Source organism: Olea europaea, chromosome 18 (genome assembly GCF_002742605.1).
Source record: "Olea europaea var. sylvestris chromosome 18, O_europaea_v1, whole genome shotgun sequence".
NCBI classification, from domain to species: Eukaryota; Viridiplantae; Streptophyta; class Magnoliopsida; order Lamiales; family Oleaceae; genus Olea; species Olea europaea.
Window position 1 is genome coordinate 14,429 of NC_036254.1, and position 19,217 is coordinate 33,645.

At 36.0% G+C, this 19,217-nt stretch overlaps 1 long non-coding RNA gene and 1 pseudogene across 1 annotated transcript; one reads left to right on the forward strand and one right to left on the reverse strand.

Moving 5' to 3' along the window:
• LOC111367026 overlaps positions 1–16,411 on the reverse strand; it is a 24,972-nt pseudogene extending 8,561 nt beyond the window's left edge.
• On the forward strand, positions 15,156–15,647 carry LOC111367027. Its single transcript, XR_002697702.1, has 3 exons — positions 15,156–15,305; positions 15,380–15,447; positions 15,533–15,647. It is a non-coding gene; the product is annotated as an uncharacterized LOC111367027 (long non-coding RNA).
• Positions 16,412–19,217: the final 2,806 nt, after the last annotated feature.

The following is a 19,217-nucleotide window of genomic DNA, read 5'->3' on the forward strand; positions in this document are numbered from 1 at the left end:
CAACATCTATTGACGTCAAATAAATGTAGTAATCTTAAACATGATAATTAATACACCAATATTTTGATAACAAATGCATATCTAACAACATATAACACGATATTAATGAAAATAGGTTAAGCTAATACATAAATTCCAACATAAACTTATTTAGTTCATCATTCTAACAAAATAACAAAGAGATTCTCATAAACATATCATTACGAAATGAAGAACTAAATGAAAGGAATACAAAAGTTGAGATAAAACTCTTTTAAATACGAATTGTAATTCCTTCAATGTATTCTTCAAGCTTTCCTTAATGATCTCCTTGCTATATCCACTTGATTCCCAAAATAAAACTAAAATTAACAAAAGAAAATAAAACTAAAAGAAGAAAAATCAAGAAAAAGAGAGAGAGAGACCAAGAGAGATAGAGAGAAAAGTGAAAGAGTTGGGGAATTTTTTTTACCTACCAAGTTATATTAGTATATATATGGAATATGTATAAAATATAATATAAAAAAAAGATATTATTAGACACATAAATATCCTAAAAATATCTAGCATAAAATATCTTTGCTCTGTCCACCTTGATACCCTTTGCTGAGATTTTGTGTCCTAACACGATGCCTTCCTGTACCATAAAGTGACATTTCTCCCAATTCAATATCAAGTTGGTCTCCGTACACTGCTGTAATACAAGACTCAGATGCTCCAAACACTCATCAAACGAAGACCCAAACACTGAGAAGTCGTCCATGAATACCTCAATGAATTTCTCAATCATATCCGAATAGATAGCCATCATGCAGCGCTGAAAAGTGACGAGAGTGTTGCACAAGCCAAAAGGCATCCTACGATATGCAAATGTACCGTAGGGGCAGGTGAAAGTTGTTTTCTCCTGATCGTCAGGGGCTATTGGAATCTGATTATACCCGGAGTACCCATCCAGAAAATAGTAATGCTAGTGTCCTGTTAGTCTCTTAAACATTCGATCAATAAACGGTAGTGGAAAGTGATCCTTTCGAGTAACAGCGTTTAGTTTGCGGTAATCGATGCAAACTCTTCATCCAGTCACTATTCTTGTAGGAATCAACTCATTTTTCTCATTTCCACCAATGTGATACCCCCTTTCTTGGGAACAACCTATACTGCACTGATCCATGCACTATCTGATATTGGGTAGATGATGTCTGCGTCAAGCAACTTCAATACCTCAGCCCTAACCACTTCCTTCATGTATGGATTCAATCTTCGCTAACCATCAATGCTTGGCTTGAATTTTTCCTCCATGAGTATTTTTTGCATGCATAGCGACGGGTTGATCCCTTTGATATTAGTAATTGACCATCTAATGGCTGTTTTATTCTCCCTTAGCACCTAAAGTAGTTTCTCTTCCTCCACTTCACTGACAGTATTTGAAATAATAACCGGAAGTGTAGAAGATTTCCCTAGGTAAGCATATCGAAGGTGTGGTGGCAATTGTTTGAGTTCCAACTTGGGAGGTTGCTGAATAGATAGCACTGACTTTGTGGTCCTAGTTCCCAGTTCTTCGAAGTGACGCTAGTGCAAGTATGGTGGATTTGTTTCCAAAAACTGTGCACATGTTTCAATCTCACTTGAATCAGTGTGAGTGGATTGAGAATGTGCAATGCATGCCTCGTATGCATCGGAAGGATGATGTAGCCGAAATGTATTTTGAATTATTCTGTCAATTACATCGATCTGGAAACAGCTGTTTGACTCAGTAGGAAATTTCATTACCTTGAACACGTTGAAAGAGATTTGCTCTTCACCAAGTCTCAATATAAGCTGCCCTTTCTGAACATCGACAATAGCTCTTCCAGTAGCTAAGAAGGGTCACCCCAATATGAGTGGAACATCCTTATCTTCTTTCATATCTAAGATAAGAAAATCGGTTGGAAATATGAATTTTTCTACTTTTACCAACACATCTTCAATGATCCCTCTTGGATGTGTAAGGGATCAATCTGCTAACTGTAAGGTGACTGTTTGTGGTTTTAGCTTCTTCCAAGCTAAGTTTCTTGAAAATAGAGAGAGGCATCAAATTAATACTTACACCTAAATCACACAAAGCTTTATCAAAATGACAATTTTCAATAGTGCAAGGTACAGTAAAACTCCTTGAATCCTTTAGTTTTGGAGGCAGCTTTTTTTTGAATTCTGGCACTGCATTCCTCAGTTAGCATCACTGTTTCATTTTCTTCTATCTTTCGCTTGTTAGAGAGGATGCCCTTTAGGAATTTTGCATAACTCGGCATCTGAACAAGTGCCTCAACAAATGGGATGTTGATGTGTAATTTCTTGAAGACTTTAAGAAATTTACTATATTACTGATCCAATTTGTGCTTTTTCAACCTCTGCGGAAATGGAAGAGGAGGTTCATGAGGGTTGATAGAATTGGTAGCTGTACCCCGTGATGTATTGGAATTCTTCTTGACAACATCACCTGTTGTTCATTCAGTCTGTTCCACAATCTCGTCATCTGAGGTTGGTGCTGATTCCTTGCTAGCAACCGGTCTTTTTACATGTATCTCCAGTAGTTGTACTCCACTTCTGGTTGTTATAGCCTTTGCGTGCTCCTTAGGGTTGATTTCAGTGTTGCTGGGTAGGTTTTCTGGTGCTCTACCTATCATGGAGATTGTCATCTGTCACATTTGTGGCTCCAAATTTTTTATTGCTGCACTTTGGTCTTAAAGAGTTGCATGTCTTTCGCATAAACTGGTTGTTGGCTTCCATATACTGATTAGTCGTTGCCATGAACTTCTCAAACATCTCTTCCAATGGTGACTTTTTATCCTGCTGCTAAAATTGACCTTGTTGTCTGTTTTGATTTTGATTACTCCACGAGAAGTTTGGGTGTTTTCTCCAACCCTGATTGAAAGTTTTCGAATGTGGGTTGTTCTGTTGGCGTTGACCCCATTGCACAAAATCTGCATGTTCGACCCCCTATGTGAGAATTGGACAATTGACAGTATTGTGATCTGCCCCACATTCTTCACAGCTTGGCTTCTTGACTTGTTTTGCAGTGGCGGTCTATGAAATACTCTCAACCTTATGGAACAAGGAGTCTATCTTTACGGACAATGCTGAGTAAGTACCTACTTCATAAACCCCTGACGTTCTCTTCTGAACCACTCGATCTGTAGACCACATGGCTGAAGTTGTAGCCATTCTCTCAAATAGCTCCCATGCTCCGTCAATTGTTCTTGTGGAGATAGACCTGTCGGATGATGAGTCCACCATGCTCTTAAAGGATGGAAGTAGTCCAGTGTAGAAAAATTGAAGCTGTGTCTTCTTATCAAAGCCATGTTGAGGGCACTTCCTTAACATATTTTTGAAACGATTCCATGCTTCTTCAAATGATTCGGACTCGCCTTGGTTGAATATAGAGATGTCATGCTGCATTTTGGCTACCTTAGCTGGCGAGAAGAACTTGGTGCAGAATTTATGGGCTAGCTCGTTCCAAGTGATGATGCTTGCGACGGGAAGTGAATCCAACCATTCAAGTGCTTTATCCCGCAAAGTGTGTGGAAACAAACGCAGTCTTATGCCATCGTCTAAGATACCTTGGTACCTAAAGTATTGGCACATGTCCAGAAATCGGGATATGTGTGTGTGTGGATTTTCACTAGCCATCCCGTGGTATTGATGCCCATTCTGAAATAGTTGAATCACATTTGTTTTCAGCTGGAAGTTCGGCTGCCCAAATGGAGAATACACAATGCTAGATTGACTTTGGACCACCAACGGTGACATGAAATCCCCAAGTACTGTATTCCCGTCATCTTCAACCCCCTGCCTTCGTTGAGTTGAATTACCGGTCAATTTTGTTCGTTAGCCATCAGTTGTGTCGCTCTTGGCTCTCTTTGCATGTGACGAAATGTGCGTTCGATCTCTGGATCTACGGGAACCAAGTCTCGATTGGGTGCTCCTTGCATAGAAGCCTTGAGATAGCAAAATGAACACAAAAATAAATTAAAGTAAATAATAAACTAAACCTAGTAAGCTAACTACTACTAATCTAGATAAGTTCGAATTAGTGTCACAAAAGATAAAATTAGAACTAAATTTCAATCCCCGGCAACGGCGCTAAAAATATGTTCACGAAATTATTTGTTTCGATTCAAAACCCACCGCAAGTGTACGGTTCATTAACAACTAGTAAAATGGACTATGAGTCCAAGTATCGATCCCATAATGATTGAATTAGTTCAAATCAACCTACTATGACCTTAACCGAAACACGAAAGTAAGATTGATGTGTTGTGATTTAGCTAAAGAAGATGAAAACTATGATGCGATTATGAATGAAAGAAATATATTAAATGCAAATGACGTGGATACAATCTACTAGAATTTTATGGAATTAATGAATGTACTAACGCACTAGGATCACGAATCTCCAAGCAATACCCGTTCAATTTTTAATCGTGCAAATTTGACACACAGTTCCACAAAAGATGAATCAATATTCCTATTTTAACTTAGCAATCTCTTTCGAGCAATGCCAAGCCTATCCCAATATGTGATTCAACTATATCTCTATGACGAATACTAATATACCGAAATGCATTAAATATTCATGAATATCCAATAATTCACACAAGACATAGAGGTATATTTCTATTCCCTATAGGACCCTATGATGATTTATACTATGTCAAACCTATTTTCCTTCTTTTGAATGCATAAAACAGGCCACCACAATCATATAATTACGTGCATAATAATCATATGGAAATAAAAACGTAATAAATTATTCAATTCCGGAACATGCATTTAAATATGTCAAATATCCAAATCAAAAATCAAACGTAGTATTACAAGGTTCATCGATCTCCTAGCAATGAAAAATCTAGCCTAACATGCTAAAAAGAAGAAAACACAAAAATAGTTGAAGAAACGTCATCACCCGAATCAAGTTTCAATCGAATCTTCACTTGACGTGATATTTTCCTCTTGTTCTCTCATCGTTTCTCCTTCAAAATCTCTCAAAAACTTGTAAAAACGGCGTCCTTATCGTTCTGGTCAAGTTTTTGTTTATATAGGACCCTAAGAATATTGTTTCCATAAGAGTTTCGGTGGAAAAAGGAAATTGCGGTTTTGCCCTAGAAATGCTCTATGCGACAGCATCGCATAGAGTAAAAATTTTGTGGCAATTGAGTTTCGGTTTGCCTCTATGTGACTGCATAGAGGGTAGCATTATGCGACCGCATAGTGCTACCAACTATGGAAGATGTTCGGGTCGCATAGTGCTACCAACTATAGAAGATGTTCATTTTGCTCCTTCTACTTTAATCCTTAACTTCTTGGCATCTTTTCTTCATTCTTTCCATTCCATCATTCCAAGATATCATCAATTGGCATTTGGCTTAATCAATTTCTCGATTTTTTTTATTGGGTCAACTTTTGGATAATTACACATTGATTCCTAAACTTTCACTTTGCGTCATTTTAGTCCTTTTTTCGCGTCTTTTCTCCTGAATTTCACCATGTTCATCAGTGTTCCCTATAATTCACAAATGTAATAAGATTAAGTCACAATTCAATCATTTTGCTCGTTATTAAGTCATGTTTGTGACCTAAATAAGTGTGCAAAAACACACTTATCAATCTATGTTGAACTAACTCCAATTTTTTCATGAATAAGTAATTTAACCAATAAAATCTTTAAAATAGTTAGTGCATTTGCTAAGCCTAAAGCTGGAACAAATTCCTCTTATTGTTTATTCCTTTGCACCAGTGCCATATGAATCATGGCTTACAATTGACAACTAATTGTTTTCAACTGGCAGTAGGAAAGTGAAAATTCTGATTTTGTAAGTTCCTCTTAAATGTATCTTGCATATAAGAATTTGGAAGATCACAGCATATATTATAATCCACAGTTATGCAATGTTAGAAAAACACTTATTTCTAGAAGCTTTTAGAAATGTGCTAACTTTGCGAAAAAAAAAGGCTGGTTGTAGACTTTGCTTCATCTTTTCTAAAGAGGATAAAAGAAGGAAAACCAAACACCTAGCAATTTCATAGTTGTTTCACCGAGTGAACCTTTTATGCCTTCAAACACTATTATATATTGAATCCATTTAGTACTGCGACCTAAATTACTATTTTTCATAAAACTCAATCCGTTGAGATTTTAAAGTTTCAATCGCTAGCAATTTCTTTCCAACCTCTTGCTGTATTTTGAATTCTCAATAATCTACACCATAAACTTCCACTGAGATAGATCATTTTCTTTACAGTTAAAGCACATGAAGCATAAATATTGAATTTCAAAAACTCTAAGCACACTTCTTTACACATATATGCAGAAAACAGGTAGAGATGCCATAATATTCAAAAGTTCTCAAAATCCACTACAAATTATGTAATATGACTTTTTTTATGTTTAGGCAACAAAACTAACAGTTAGTTTGTTCAAAGAACATCTTAAAATCTACAACCAATTGACAATCTCTTGGAAATTTGAAAAATGAAACCCAGTTATGCTAGTAAACAAGAGTGCAATGGGGTGAAGGACAGCTACTTTTTTCCAAACATATGACCTCACAAAAACTTGAACATAGTTAAAACTTAAAAGCCACCTTTCAAGAAGTTTAGTGTGAATGTAGGTTGATCAGATCCAAGGTAGTTGATGTGAAAGACAAGCTCCTCTGACAAGTCATCCTTGTTCCGCCATATTACCCACCCAACACAACTACGTAAACAAGGCCATACTTATGGCCACTGACATTGATTCTCTTCACCAACGCCAAACGAAAATCCTATTCAAGCTCTAGGAAAAAAATGGAGCAATAAAACCGCCACCAGCAGCATCAACATGGATTGGAGTGTCCCGCCCCGTTTCATTGTTCTTCTCTGCTAAAAGTTCATTGAGGAGCTTCACATCCACAAACTCCCCGGTCAAAGTAGAACCTAGAATTGCAGCAACACATATTATGTTCTCATCTACCATATCCACTGCTTCAACTGGATCCATAATGTAATATCCTTTCTTCAGTTTTACCTTTTTCAGTTCCACCTCAAAGTACCTTGCATATTTCTCCCAGCAAACCTAAGAAATAACTGCGTCAGAATACTATGAAAGTTGCTCAAACAACCAGTCCTTTGTATCTCTACCAAATCATAAGCTCAAAAGGGTGACGTATACCTTCTTGCCAAAATAATTCATGATATTCAGGTGCTAAGCTCATGAACAAGCAACAGTTTAATTTTCTACTGAGATTGAGGAGTAAACATAAATTTAAAGTAATGCTAGGTGAGCCAAGTAAATAGCTCTTCCTCAACATAAATGAACTTAAAGGTTGTCAAAGAATACAGACATATTTTAATATTAGGTTGTCTTCGACCAATTCAGGATGGTGGCATGTGAAATTCTAAGATAAAATTCAAGAAAAAAAGATCAAGCTCAATTTATGAATTACTTAAAATGATCGCAAATTGAATTTTTTATTATGTCTTTAGCATCAAAAGATATTAAATTTGCACCCGAGGTTCTTTTACTGTATGACATCAAGTGATAAAAATCTGTTAAAACTGTTGATGCCTATCTAGTAAAACCAAATGGCACTGTCATACGAAGATAATCATATGGTCAATGGATTAAAAACAACAAATCTTGTCAAACAATCTGCACATTAGCTCCAGTGACAATGTTAGGCTTATCGTAAGGTTTGCCATGTGCCTTTCTCCTCGCTTGCCACTTCCTTTTTAAAGTGAGACCTGCAAGCATTATTGCTTCAGATGAACCCACTATATCAACACCAATCGCCGTTTCATCATCACCAACAAGGGCATGAAAAAGATGGGCTATCATGTTTACACAGCAATTTTGCAAAAACCAATAATCAAACTAGTAATTTAAATCGAGGAAAAGTTTCTTCATAATTAGCTACCTAAATAGCCAGGTTCCGCGACAAAACTTCATCCCATAGTCAAAATCTGCTATATAAAAAAAATCCTATGTTTGCACTCAACTATCAGGGATCGTCTTCATTCTTCAATTTGAAACTAGAAAGGTTCTTATCATTCCAATTGCCCCATTCCATGATATTTTCCCAATATATATTTCAAGATTTTATTCATTTCTACATTTTTGCCATCTCTTTCAAGGAGATCTGTTTTATTTTTGAGATCGAGATCAATTTGTTTTAGGCCAAATTGTAACCAAATTTCAGATGGTTTGTGAGCTGATATATCAGTTGTTTAACTACATATACGTGAATTCTGCTAATCAGCATACTATTCAACTGTTACTTTGTTGATGCTCTTCTAATTTCAATCAGATTAAAAAAATGTCCCTGACATATAGTTCAGTAGTGATTGGGTATTCATCCATGTCAACATAGTTCTTATTAATGGAATCCATGATAAGCTTCTCGCAATTGAGCTCTATCCATGTTGTGACAAAAGAAGCTAAGGTGAGGCGTGGGTTCCCATCCAGCATAACTCATCATTCACTATCTGATACACCGCTTCCTTCGGCATCGACCCCTCTGGAATCTTGAAGACTTGAAACTAAAACCATAAATTCAAATTCATATGCAAACACAAAACTGTTGTGGAAGCTTTCTCCAAGGATCTTCAATTCCGTATTTTTCGGACTCAGTCCAACATACGTTTCTCTACCAATAATCAATCCAACCAACTCCAATCCACAACCAATATAATTCACCTTGGTTGCTATTCAATCTTATCCATGCAGGACAAGAAACGGTAATGATTTGTAGCCACAAAGGCTGGGAAAAAACACAACAAAGGTAGGCTATGAAGGAACCATCAATTATACAAAGTAAACGCGCGTTTTGGACACTTCTATAGGCCTTTTTCACAAACTTCAAGAGGCAGCCAGGATTCTCCTTTTCTCACACAAAAACCACACAAATCATATAGGGTTATTGTCTTATATGTAGGCTAGGGTTAGAATTTAAATTGGACCTCTAAGGGATTTAAACAAGCCAAGATTCAAGTCATCCAAGAGGGAATACACTTGGGCTAGTTGGAGCTCATGGACTTGGTTGTTGGACTTATTTCATTTATCGGCCTATGGCCTATGCCTATGAATAAGGATGTCAACGAGCCAAGACCGAGCTTAAAACTTTCAGTTCGAGCTCGACTCGGTTAAAATGGTCTGCCTCTTTTTTCAATTTTTTTTAATTAAAAGCTCGCAAGTTGGCTCGTAGGCCGGCCCGTGTCCCCAAAGTGGGGCTCGGCCTGAGCTTAGACTCGATTGCTCCGAGCCATGAGCCGAGCCGCGGGCCACCTGAGCCGTTGAGCCTTTTTGACATCCCTACCTATGAATAATTAACACACAAACATCATAACCCAAGATTTATTGGGTATCAAAAATTTAACAAATCTCTACCTTAATACCCAATAAATCTGCAAGCAATCAAAACACACAGTTAGCACTTGCATAATCAAGATAGCCAATAAAATTGGATCACAAACCTTACCTTGTGTTTCCAACCTGAAATACATATCATACCTGCTCCATGTACTCATTGGGGCTAAGGTCAAGAATACCCAAGCAGAAACAAATATTCAAAGTAAATAATCAAGAGTAAATACACATGCGATGACAATATATTATAGTATAATACACATAAATCTTTTCATAAACCCGTTTACATAGAACTACAGATTAATATCAAGTTATTCAAATACACGGTCAACCACATATGCAACAAATGAATAAATGACCCACGAAAAGATCTTACCACACTTATCCTATCCCATTCTATGATGCTTCCATTTCGAGAACACATATCTCCTCTCATTGCTAACAATGCTCACTAGACTGATTACCCAACTCATGTTTAACTTGCAAGTCACAATAAATCCTAAGTCCACGGGATAATCTTCTATCTCCACATCACTTCTTCCAACCTATATGGATTATGGATCTCCACCTAACAGAAGTAATAGAAGCGTCTCTCTCACACTTTATCTGATCAGTATCTCTTTACAGATAAATAATTCAAGACATTTAATCACCTCTCCACTCGTAGTCCAAATGTTGCACTCCACATCCCTGGTACAAACCACAATGTACCCCTAGGCATCTGTACTCCACCTCACCAAAAGATTCACAAGACATTGTCTAGTCTCTTGCCCTTCTTCTTACTACCCTCATCACTTGAGTCGTTATTCGAATCACTATCGTCTTGAGTTCTACCCAAATTCATTTGCTTAAACTTCATCCTACTTCTCATCATATGTAACTCACCACTCTTTTTATCCTCTTTTTCAATCTTAATTTCCATATCCTAACTCCTAAGTGAGTCTATGACAATTTCGGGTATTAAGGTGTCCCTATCATACTTAATTGCAATCCTAACTTCTCTATATGAATCAAGCATGGAATTAAGCAGGATAATAGCCTTATATGTTTCAGAGACCTTTTCATCACAATTAAAGATGTCTTGAACTAACTTGTTAAAGACAACGTCAAGATCCTCTGAAGGATCCATTTTAAAGCTAAAAAATCTTTCAAGCAAGTACAACTTATTAGAAGTGGATTTAAGCAAATATAAGTTCTCCAACTTTTCCCAAAGTTCTTTTGTAGAATTAAGTTTTTCAACTTTTCTCAAAATAATATCAGATAAATGTAAGATAATTGAAGTGTACGTAAGTTCATCATACTCTTCTTTTTGTGCTTCTATTAAGTTTTCAGAAAATTTGTCATCTATGATTTTTGAAACTTTTTGTTGGACCAAAATATCATTCATCTTTTGTTGTCAATTGAAAAATCCCCTTTCTCATTAAAAATTCCAACTTCAAAGTGTGAAGACATTTTTAATAAAATAGAACAACTAAATACACAGATAGGTCACACAAAGTAATCCTAAGACCACAATATACACCGTTCTAGATATCCAAGGTTTCGTAAGATTCAAGATCTTAGATCAAGGGAATGTTCGAACGGGTCAAGTCTAGGTGTTCTAACAGGATAATCAATACAACACGAAGGTATGTAAACAAAAGTTCAAATTCTCGCGCAATGCAGTAAATTAAACACAGAAGCAGTTATTAACTTGCAATTAAATCCAACACTTCAAATATGGCAAATAACTTCTAAATTTCTAGCACAAGTAATGTTACCCCTTCATGATAACCACAAACCAAATGTCACCCCACACGATGACACTCTAATGCTGAAATTTAAATTGAGATAAGCTAATATACTAGAGTGGACCAATCTGAGTTCATAAATTATGAGACACGCAAATTTATAACTTTAGGACTACTGCTAAGCAACCAACGAACCACGACCGTTTCTCGAACGTGCAAAGAACAATTGTGTCTAGACTCTACTATACAATTTGAAACAAAAAACTTAAAACACCAAAATGTCAGAAATAATGTGAGAACAAACTGCCTGAAAAGACCTCTTCCAGAAATGACCGCACGCGTCCTTACGTGCCGCTACCTTCTTTGTGCATGGGCTTCACGCGCCGTCGTCAGTCTCACATGCCAAACCTCTGGGACCGCCTCCACCTGCACGTCACACCAGTGGTCTTTGTTTTCAAAAACTTCTTCTGGATTGTCCGAAAATTGTAGAAACATATCTCATTTTTGGGTAGTTTTTCGGACAATTTTTCGATTTGATTTCTGCCTTGTTTCAACTGATTTTCTGGACATTTTTGCTATGTTTCACAAGTCAAAATCACCACCTTGAAGCTATGATACCAAATTTTACAGAAGCTCTCTCCAAGGATCTTCAATTCGATATTTTTCAGGCTCAATCCAATGTACCTTTCTCTACCAACGACCAATCCAACCAGCTCCGATCTACAACCAATATAATTTTCCTTGATTGCTATTCAATCTTTCCTATGTAGGACAAGAAACGATAATGATTTGTGGCTAAAAAGGCTAGAGAAAACAACAAAAAGATAGGTTATGAAGGAACTAGGGATGGCAATTCGAACTGTCAAAATCGAAAATCGTGGTTAACTGAAAAAAATCGAACTGATGTAGAATCGGGTATATGAGTCATGAGACGTAAACCCTACTCTTTACTTCACAAATCACTGAAATCACACTCACAGACCACGAACTCGTGCAGCCGGCAACCACAGATCCACGCCTGATGCCTCATCGCCTCTAGACAGTTATCTTTACGACATCACCGGTTCACCCTACTACAAAAATGCACACAGCCACGAGCTTCACTACTCCTACAGTCCTACCACTATTTGAGGTAACTGAATCATCTTCTTCTGCTTTTGCTGTTTTGCAAGACCAAAATTTAAAAAGCTTCGTTTCTTGTTCTCTGTTTCACATTCATTTGTGTTCTGACTGAATGTTGTGCCAAGTGAGTTGTAACTGAATCATCTTGTATGTGATTGGCTGATTGCAAGTTGCTTCACACGAGAGAAATAGTGAAACACTCTTGCGAAATGTTGGTGTTGTGGCTTGAGTTTTTCTGTATTTGAAGGAACTGAAGTGCACGCCCATGTTGAAGTATGGATTTAATTCACTGCATTAGTATTATGGGACATTGGGGAAAATGGATTTTGCAAAGAAAGTGTTTGATGAAATGATTGAAAGAAGTCAGGCTTTGTTTTCTAAGTAGTTAATATAAATTACTGCTATAATCACAAGCATTTCAAATAACCTCAACTTCCTAGTGTACATTGTCCAGTGAGTTTAAATGCATTGACATCAATTTGTTTTTTTTTTTAGTTCTGCTAATCTACTCACTAGTTTTACAGTTACTATCACTACAGATTCTTGGTTATCTAAATATTCTTTGGCCACAACTTTGGAAATAAGCCTTACTTTCTCGTCCTTGAAGTTGTTTGGACACAAGTTTTTAAGATTATTCATATTGGTTATAAAGGTTAGGAGACCATGTATTAGGAGGTAATTGAAAATTCCTTAGCAATCAACTAATGATAATTTATACTCCATCATATCCCTAAAGTGGGGTGCAACAAATAAACTACATCCTTTTTTATTTCTCTATCATTTAGCATTCCACTTTAGTTATTTATGTTTGAGTTGGAGTAAGTTTTATTGTAAATTTCCTTGAATGATAAGTTTTATTGTAAATTGGAGTAAGTTATTTCTCTATCGTTTAGCATTCCACTTTTGTAAATTTTTCACCTAATGAAATTAATGAATGCCTAAGTTTTTGAGTTTGTTGATTTTTATTTTTTTTGAAATTAGATGTCTTGCCAGGGGTCAGAATCTTCCGTTCCTACTCCCCCCGCTTCAATTGGAAGTGCTTCTGCTTCAATTCAAGTTGCAGATACATCAACAAGTACACCAGTTACTTCACAAAGTCCAAGTGAGGTAAATGAAAATCCTATTCATATAGATTTAGGTGATGATGAGGAGATGACCGAGGAAAATAGAAAAAGAAAATTGACCTCTTCAGTGTGGTAGCATTTTAAGCTACAGAGAATTAATAATGTGTCCAAAGCAATTTGCAGACAATGCAACAAACAGTTAGGGAGTGAGTCGAAAAATGGGACAAGTCATTTATATGCTCATTTAAATAGATGTCCTCTTCGAGGTTAGAAGGATGTCAAACAGATGTTTTTGAATCAATTTAAAGAACCTGGTGGTAGGATTGCAATGGGAGCATTTAATTTTGATTAAGAGAAAGGTAGGACGGAACTTGCAAATATGATCATCCTACACGAATATCCTCTTTCAATGGTTGAGCATACTGGGTTTAGAAAGTTTTGCAATACAATTCAACCATTATTTAAAGTTGTTTCTCGTAATACCATCAAGGCTGATATCTTGAAAATTTATGATTATGAGAGAACAAAAGTAATGGGCTTGTTAGAGAGGACCAATAGTAGAATAGCAGTCACCACTGATATGTGGACATCCAATCAAAAGAAGGGATTTATGGCTATCACTGCACATTACATAGATGATTCTTGGAGGCTTCAGAGCCGAATTTTGAGGTACAATAGTTTTATAAAATAGACTTTAAGCTACTATTGTATTTTCTGAAATTTTAAGTTATCTTACAAACTTTTTTTCATATCCATACAGATTTATATATGTCCCTTGTCCCCACACTGTTGAGTCACTGTCTACTGTGTTAATGGATTGTCTATTTGATTGGAATATTGATCAGAAATTGTCTACATTGACTGTTGATAATTGCACCACGAATGACGCTATGATTAACATTATGTTAGATAAGCTTTCTCTTGGTTCTTTATTGTTGAATGGTGAATTTTTCCACTTGCGGTGTTGTGCACACATATTGAACCTGATAGTAAATGATGGTTTGGATGTCATTAGCCCGAGTGTTGAGAGAATTCGCGATAGTGTTTCATATTGGTCAGCAACACCAAAAGGAGTTGAAACATTTGAGGCAGTTGCACGACAAATGAAAATCCCTTGTGGAAAAAAGTTAGTATTAGATTGCAAGACTTGATGGAACTCCACGTATCTAATGATTCATACTGCTTTGCTTTACAAAGAACTTTTGCCTCGACTAAGGCAAAGAGAGCCTCATTGCAGAAGTGTACCGAGTGAGAGTGATTGGGAATTGGCTACAGAGATTTGTGATAAGTTGGAGATATTTTATGAAGCGACTGAATTATTTTCAGGAACAAAATATCCTACGGCCAATTTGTACTTTCCCAATATTTGTGACATAAAGTTGGCAATCCGTGATTGGAGCACATCATCTTGCAATGAAGTCAAATGGATGGGTTCAAGCATGAAGGAAAAGTTTGATAAATATTGGAGTGGCATGCATGAAATTCTAGCTGTTGCAACTATATTGGATCCTAGATACAAGATGAAACTAGTTGAATACTATTTTCCTTTGATTTTTGGAGATGAAGCTCAAGAAGAGGCTGAAAAGGTTAGAGCATTTGGTCATAAGTTGCTCAAAGAGTACAAGAGACCACATCGTTCGACAGAAAATACATCTTTGTTTCCATCATCTTCACAATCAGAGTCGTCTACTACTAGTGGAAAACATTCTCGCATGGCTGGTTTTGATACATTTGTTAGTCTTTTTGTTACTGTTGATCATGTAAAAATAGAGTTCGATGTTTTTCTAGATGAGCCAGTATTGCCTAGGGTGGACGGTTTTGATCTATTGACATGGTGAAAAGCAAATTCAATAAAATATCCGCCTTTAAAGAAGGTTACAAGAGATTTATTAGCCATTCCAGTATCTACTGTTGCATCCGAGTCAGCATTTAGTACAAGTGGTAGATTTGTGAGCCCACATAGAAATAGGCTTCACCCGAAGACTTTAGAAGCTTTAATGTGTGCTCGAGATTGGCTTTGGTCTGATATTCATGGTAGGATTTATTGTTTTATGTTTGTTATTTATGCACTTTCTTTTATTGCTAATTTTTTCCTCTTTTGTGTGTAGAAAATTCTGCTCCTTCATCATATTCCGGAGCTTGTGCAAAGTTTGATGACGAGGATGTTGACGAAGAGGTACATTTTTTGTTTAAATATTTAGTTAAGAACATTATGGATTATTGATTTATTACTCTACTTACATTTCTTATATACTATATAGGAATCAACTTTGAGTTTTGACGGATGCCAGTAAGAGTTGTGGAGAAGAATGAAGATTGAATATGAATTGAGGTTGGAGCTTTTTGAGTTATTGAATATTGTTTGTTAAATTTGGATTTTGTGTTTGAGAATTGGGATATTTTTTGCATTTTTATTTGGGATGTTGTTTGCTACATTAACTTAGTATCATGTTTTTGTTTTCATTTTAATTCGACGGATGGACCAATTAAAAATAATTTATTTTCTTGGTTACTAACGACCCGAACTGAGATACGGACCGAAACCGAACTGAATCGACTTTCGTGATTATGGTGCGGTTATGGTATGACCAAAAAATTGGTGGTTCGATGATGGTTTTGGACGAACCAACCCCGAACCGAACCGTTGCCATCCCTAGAAGGAACCATCAATTACATAAAGTAAACAAATATTTTGGACACTTCTAAGGGGCCTTTTTTCACACACTTCAAGAGGTAGATGGGATTCTTCTTTTCTCAGACAAAAGCCACACAAATCATATAAGAAATGGCTAGGGTTATTGCCTTATATGTAGTTTAGGATTAGACTTTAAGTTGGACCTCTAAGAGACTTAAATAGGCCAAGATTCAAGCCATGCAAGAGGGATTACAACTGGGCTGGGTGGAGCTTATGGACTTAGTTATTGGACTTATTTCATTCGTCGGCATATGCCTATAAAATAATTAACCCACATTAACATCATAGCTCGGGAGATTTATAGGGTATCAAAAACCCAACAAAAACCAATAAACCCTATGTGTGATTAAAAGACGAACATGGGGAGAGATGTGTGGGCATATCTTGAAGCAAAAGTGTAGTGGAGATGCTCATCGGAGACTGATATAGTTGTTGAGACCAGCATTTTTTGAACTATTCCTTGAATTGGTGAATGAAGTTGCATTGAGAGCACCAAGAAGAGTTAAAGAAAGATTGACTAAAAAGTTTATCCACCAACTATCACAATAAATGCTGAGTGGCCACCATACGTGGTGGAGAGTTGCTGAATGATGCTAAACTTCTCGTCGGTATTAAATTAAACTAACAAAAAATCTTAAAACCTATAGCTTCCTAAGGTGACACATTCACTCACAAATAGAGACAGTTGAAAGGACTAACAAGGGACATACTATTACGTAAAAGGATTAAAATCAGTATGTCATGTGTTACAATTTACTGGAAATAGTTGGTGAGTTCAATGGTAGCAATGCAGTTGACACCAACTACAATCCCGACACACTTAACGATGCTTGTTGACCTCAATTTATGGTCCATGACATGGTCAAAAAGATCTTGACTCTATGCAAGTCCACACATAAGGCTCCTGCATAATTGGACAAATCATTAGAAGCAATTGACTTTCTCCAACGATGAAAAGGCGGCCCACGAGCACTCCAACAATCAAGTCAGTAAACTTATATATTTGGGCGTGAGATGAACAAATGAAGTGAGCCACGAGTATGTATACAAGCACCAAGTTGTAGAGAGAAAATTAGAATAAGCAATAATAATATTGAGAGTGCAAAACTGTATTACCTTCAAAATGACACTAAATGTGAATATTTATAGTAGAATAGAATAGTAGATAGACAAGTTATGTAACAATCCAAATTTTTACCTTTGGAATCATTATACATGTATCGTAAGATAATACTTTCATAAACAATCAAAAACATAATATTTTTTGAACATGAAATGCTTAAAATAAAATAAAAAAATGTAAATGCATTAAAATCTTTAACTTAAACTTAAAAATCATTCTACATTTTCATTCACGTAAGCAAATCCACCTCTAGTCGCCTCAAACATGGCATTTTTAGTTACCTATAAAGTTTTTAACATATACATGTGAGACACAAATCTCAGTAAATGAGTAATAACGAATTTGCATCTCATATTTAACTACGAAAAATCATAACATACATCTGGAAACACGGGAATTAAAATCCGAACTTCGTGGTTATGATTCCCACGTGTAGCTTTATTAAACTTCGGTCCTTTGAACTTACACACATAGGACCCTTATCATAATCATAACTTGGATTTTTGAATTATTATATTCATAACATAAATTTTCATAAGTTAAATAATAAAAAAACAATTTGTACTACTACACCTACCTTTCGCTTGACAATTCAAAAATGATAGAAGAAGTAATTGTTGGAGGGAGATTCTTGAGCTGCGTGTCAGGTTGTTTGATTGTGTAAGTGTATGACTATATTTAATAGGAAAAAGACGAGAAGAAGTAAAGATGTTGAGACAAAGTGATAGAAGTGAGAGGAATATTGTAAATAATTGGTGAGGGATAGTCCAATGTTGAGTTTAACTCCTATTTATAATGTAAGTTCTTGGACCATGTATAGAAAATTGAAAAGAAATGGCTAGATGTTAGGTATGGTCAAAACATAATTGATGCATTGTCTTGAAAGTTGTCAAGTCAATTGATTTGATCACATACAATTCCTTTAATCATGTGATCAAGTCAATTGACTTGGCTTGAATCTTGGTGTATATAATAATGCATGTGGTCAAATCAATTATCTTAGTTTATGTGGTCAAAGCAATTATTTTGCTTAAAATGTGGTGAATAATGCATGTGGTCAAATAAATAATCTTTAATCAAGGGTAATTGATATATTTACATATATTTTACATATAATTTCATTTAACTTCCAAATTAACTCTTTACTTAGGCTCTCAAACTATTGGCTAGTAATTAATAAGGTCATTAAACTTCAATAATAGAGCACTTAAGTCCTAATTTTTAATCTAATGACTAGTAATAAAAAATTCGAGATATTACAACCTACCTCCCTTAAATTAAATTTCGTTCGCGAAATTTACCTTGGAACTCATCGAAGAGTTGTGGTCCTTGGCTCGCATTTCCATTTCTCGCTCCTAATTAGCTTCTTCTACTCAGTGATGTTGCCATGACACTTTAACCAATGATATCTCTTTATTGTGTAGTTTCTGTACTTTCTGAGCTATGATGCATATTGGTGCTTCTTCGTAACTTAAGTTCAGCTGAATATCAAATGGTTGATGTCTCACCACATGAGTTGGGTCAAGGACATACTTTCTGAGCATTGATATGTGAGAGGCATTGTGTATAGCTGAAAGCTCTAGTGCTAAGGCTAACTGGTATGCAACATTTCCAACCCGCTTTAAAATTTCAAAAGGACCAATGTGTCTTTGATTGAGCTTACCCCTCTTACCAAATCGTAGCACCCCCTTCATGGGTGTAACCTTTAAAAGTACTTTATCTCCTATCACAAATTCCAAGTCCTTTCTCCTTTTATTTGCATAATTTTGCTGTCTATCTTGAGCCTTCTTCATACTAACTCTGATCTTATCAATTGCTTGTATTATCTGTTCCACAATTTCTTGAGCCAAAAAGATCAGCGTTGAGCTTTACATCTATATCTTTACACTTTTGCTAGACACTGCTATAGGACAGCAAACAAAGAGTTTGAAATGTTTTATATAACATTAGAATCTTTCAATGAAAATCTTTATGAACTAAAACCCAGTCTATCCTTTCAGGCAAGAAAACAATTTCCAAATAAATTAATAAGCTTCAGAAAATACAGAATGTCTACAGCCAGTCAGTAGCATGACAAATAATATAAGACGTGAAAACAACAAGCCATAAACAAAGATTATGCAGTAGA